The 4,847-nt window shown below is 35.4% G+C and overlaps 1 pseudogene; it reads right to left on the minus strand.

Annotated features, from left to right (window-relative positions):
* Positions 1-2,158: 2,158 nt before the first annotated feature.
* Positions 2,159-4,276, minus strand: LOC129075932 (hyaluronan mediated motility receptor-like; annotated as a pseudogene).
* Between the last annotated feature and the right edge of the window lie 571 nt (positions 4,277-4,847).

Here is a 4,847-nt window from a genome sequence, read left to right on the forward strand (position 1 = left end):
ATTTATGCCTGCTATCCACCCATAGAAATTATAGTTCAGTAAGACTGAGACAGGCTCTAGATATCTGCATTTCAATAAGCAACTAACATAGATTTAATTCAGACATGGTGTGGAGCTCTCTGTGAGGGTCAACGGGCCGGGGCAGGGGAGGACCCTGGGGAAAAAAATGGGACAACTGTGATTGAACAACAACAAAAACAAATCCTGCCGATCTTCCTTGGCGATACTTTTCATCTCTAGACCATAGTTAAAATATTTTTCTATATAACTTCGCTTCTATGTAATAATTATCAACTTTTATCATAATTTCTGCATACAGCCTTTCCCCAAGACATTCTAAAAATTAAGTAATTACCATTAAGACTAGTAATTCTTAGAGACCCAGAACCTGTCTCTCTCACAAACTTCCACAACCTCACCATTGATTTGCCTGGAACATAACAAATTTATTCATTGAATTATTAAATAAATCCATGGCATCAATGGGTTTCAATCCTGGAAAAGCACTGTTTTTAATCAGATCACTGTCTTCATAAGAATTCTTAGTGGCTTACAATCAGAAAAATTAACACTTTCTAAAATAGTAACTTGAGGATATGAAGTATTTTTTGATTAGATAGACTAAGACATCACATAAAACTACCATACTCACATTGGTACCAAGGCTATATTTCATAATTTCTTAATATCAATCCTTAACTTTTAAATTTCAATTAATCAATGTTTTTTCAAATTCTTATTAGTCATATTATTTTTCATAAAACATGACTCTTGTTCATGTTACTCTAAAATCTAATTGTAGAAGAAAAATATACATGTAAAGATATGAAAGTATGAATTACTATAAGCAGCAAATTTTCAATTACAAATATAGTAGAAGACAATTAACATGCCCCTGAGGTAGTTTTCTAGATTTGAAGGGACCTGAGTAGGTTTTAAAGCGCAGTTAGAAATTCAGTAAGTGAAGAAGTGAAAAAGGTTTACTACAGACATGTAGAAATAGAAGAAAATGGGATGCTTTTGGGAGATAAAAAGTTGGCAGACGCAGAGGGCTTATAGAGAGTAAAGTATGAAATAAATTTTAAAGGCTAGCTGTGTTTTTACAATGGAATTAAACATGCATCTATTCCTTACTTGAACTGGTTAAATGGATGATGGATGAAACAGAGGGAACATTATTAGGGGAATTAAAGGTGAAGCAAGAACAAGCCAAGATGTTTTGTCCTAGCTTGGGAGATTCAGATTAGAAAAACTTTCCAGGATCAAACTAAGAAACCTGGGGATTAGAATCCTGAAACTACCTAAGGTTTCAGAATATGTTCATTGCAGCATTATTTACAATCACCAAAATATGGAAGCAGCCTAAGTGTCCATCAGTAGATGGGTGGATAAGACTATGGAACATTTACACAATGGAATACTATTCAGCCATGAAAAAGAAAATTTTACCCTTTGTGACAGCATAAGATATACCTGAAGAACATAATGTTAAGTAAAATAAGCCAGTCAGAGAAAGACAAATATTGCATGATTTCACTCATATGTGGAATCTAATGAATAAGCTGAAGTAATAAGCAAAGTAGAGGCAGACTCATAAATCAAGAGCAGGATGAAAGCTATGGGAAAGGGGAATATAGCAGGTAGAAGGATCATGCAAAAAGGTAAAAGGACTCATGGACTTGGACAACAGGGTGGTAATTGTAGGGTGGAAGGGGTATAAGGGCAATAAAATAATACAATTTAAAAATCAATTAAATCTACACACATACACACACACAAGCCCTCGAGGTTAGAATATTGAAACCATCTGAGGTTTCAGAATATGGGAAGAATAATATCAGTGATTTTTAAAGCAATGTTGATTGATTGGTTGGGTTGTACAGGTGGCAAGCCAAGTAGAAGATTTAGAATGAAGTGATGAAAATGACCATCAGGAAGTAGGTACAATAGAAAATAAATGTTAGGAGACATATTGGTAAAAATATTGAACGTGCTTTCAGATACATAAAAATAGCAAGTAATATTAAACACATTTTAAAGTATTCATTACTAGCATAATAATATTACCAGCAACAACAATGAAAAGAATAAGAAGAAAATAATCTCCAATTTGTTTTTCGGATATTTGCTTTCATGATTCTTAAAACTCCACAGGAGCTCAACAGCAGTTTGTATTGTCTACTTTTAATGGGGTTTTGAGAACAAAAATTTTCTTTACTTTCATGAAGAAAAGTCTTTGAAGGTATCCAGAATTTTATTCAATTTCTCCTAAAGTTTTCTCTTGTTTTGCTTTCTTTTAGTAAGCTGAGAGCAGAGTTTTGGCACCTCCAATTTGTGTTGACTATTTTCGTCTTTTAATTTTACAACATGCTTTTTTATTTTTCCTTTAGATTCTTGTGGCGTAATAATTTAGCATACAAATATGTTAGTTATTTAGCCATTCCTGATCTGCACCACGTTCATTCAACAAAACCTGTTTCTCCACTTCAAATGCATCCAGTTGTAGCTGAAAAGTCTTCGTTTTATTGTATAGTTCTTCATAAATGAGATGCCACATATTCATTTCCTTAGTTCTGCCAGTGCATTTTCTTCACCTTTTCGTGCTTCTTCTTCCAGCTGCTTCTTAAAGTCTTCACCTTGTTGCTTGAGTTCGTTCTCCAAATCAGTTATTTTTTGGAGAAAAGAAACAGTGATTTATTTAATTTCTGCTTTTTTAAGTGCTGTTGTGGCCTGAATTTCCTTGTATGTTCTTGATTTGAGCTCTTAGTTGCCAATATCTGATGTTGAGCATCCTCTGCTCTTTTCCTGGCCTTGGCCACTTTTTCCTTAAGTGATGAGGTCTTCAACTTAAGGATATCTGTCACACTAGCTGTTAATGCTCTATAGTTTTCAAATTGAGCACTAGAATCTTCAAGGTTTTGCACCTACTCTTATACCTTTGCTGCAAAAGCAGGGTGGTCTGAGTGTGAACAGCTTACTTTTCTTGAGTTCTGTTTCTTTAGCCTTCAGCTTTTCTTCTAAAAGATTCAGTTCTTAAGCACTAGCTTTTATTTCTTCTTCCAGTTGTTTGACCAGGTTTTCAGCTTGCCCCTCATTTGGCTGTAATTTATCCAGCTCATCCAGAGCTTCCTCAAAGAGATTCCTCTCTTTCGTCATTTCTTCAGGAAAAGAACATAGCTTCTGCTGAAGACCAGATATAATTCCTTTTCTTGTTGCAGAAGTGAATTGACTTCCAACTCTTCTTGTGGTAGTTTTTCATGTTCTTGTTTTTCAAGAATATACTTCTCTTTTAGCTCTTGGGTTTCAAAATTTAGGTTTTCATTGTTCTCTGTCCTTGTTGATGAAACTTTCTTTTTCTTTTTCAAGCAGCTGGTATTTAGCATTCAGGTTTTTACCTGTTTAGACAGCATAACATTTTCCTCAAGAGACTGCTTAAGGCTTAAAACTTCATAATCCTTCTCTTTCAAATCTTCTTCTAACTGGGCAACATCTAGCTTATATTTTTCTACTTGATCTGAGGCACCACTTATTTCTTCAATGTATTCTAAGAGCTTTTCTGTTTTAAGATTTTCATCAATTTTTCCTTTATAAAGTGAGTTCTCCTTGAGTTATGCTTGCCCCTGAGACTCTTCGAGATTCTTCTGGGCGACCTGCCGGTTCACCTCCATGCCTTATTGTTCAGCCATCATACTCCTAATTTTAGTTCTTTTGTTTCTAAGTTTCACCCACTCGAGGCTTAGAATTCTCTGATTTTTCTGGTTACCATCTTTAGAAAACTTAGATTTTAGTAGCCCACTAGTCCTAGTTAATTCAGTAAGCCGCTTTTCCAGTGTAGCATTACTTTCAGGGAAAAGTTTTTTTTCCTTGACACAGGGATTTAGCTTTGCTAACACCACCTTCTCCAACTCAGCTTCCAGATCCCAGAGTCAGAGTGGCTTGTCCTGAGCACCACGTTCATGCACAAGGACACGAATCTCTTTTTCCAACATCATCAAGTCTTTAATATTCTTTTGAGATTTCCTTTTTTTAAAAAAGTATATTTTATTGATTTCCTTTTTAATCTAAAAGTCAACTTTTCTTGCTGAAGCTGGCAAGGTAGCATCTTTGTTAACAGTAAGACTTTGCTGAGGTTCTTTTTGTTTTATAAACCTTTGTAATTTCTGAAAGGATACTGGTCCTTCCAACACTTCTGACCTTTTGACATCATAAGCACCTAGAGATGGCATGCACCAGAAGGATCATGGAATTGTTTCAGGGGCTCCTCAGGAGAGGACATGCTGTCAACCAGCTCCACAACTGAAAGGTACTAGCGGTCCTGGGCAACTTTTTTCCCAATGTTTTTAAAATTGAAAATAGAATACTTTAGAAAATCAAAATGCAAGTATTTTGCTATTTCATCATGTATTCAGTCAATGAGCATTTACTCTATGCCAGGCATTCTGCTAAGTAATAAGAATACAATGCTGAGCAAAAAAACACACATTAAGAAAGCTTACATTCTAATTTGAGAGACAAACAATCAAATATTCACACAACTATATAAGCAAAAACTATGGTCACTTCTATTGGAAAATTAAATGGTGTTTTATGAGAGTATATTAGGATTTAAGTAATGGCTTTGCTGAATAAGTGATTTTAAGATGAGTTCCGATAGATTTGTAGTAATGAGAGTATAGGCTTGAGGAGAGAGCACTAAAGGCAGAAGAAAGGACATGGACAGTGGCCTTAGTATGCCAGGAGCACGCCTGGGAATTGTAAGAATGCTGGTGTAGCAGAGAGGGAGAGGGTTAGACACGTAAGCCGTGTAGCTGCAGAGAGAGGCAGGAGCTGGTTAAGCAGGCCGTCTA

Source organism: Pteronotus mesoamericanus, unplaced genomic scaffold (genome assembly GCF_021234165.1).
Source record: "Pteronotus mesoamericanus isolate MK-2021 breed Mesoamerican mustached bat unplaced genomic scaffold, CSHL_Meso_final contig_56, whole genome shotgun sequence".
NCBI lineage: Eukaryota > Metazoa > Chordata > Mammalia > Chiroptera > Mormoopidae > Pteronotus > Pteronotus mesoamericanus.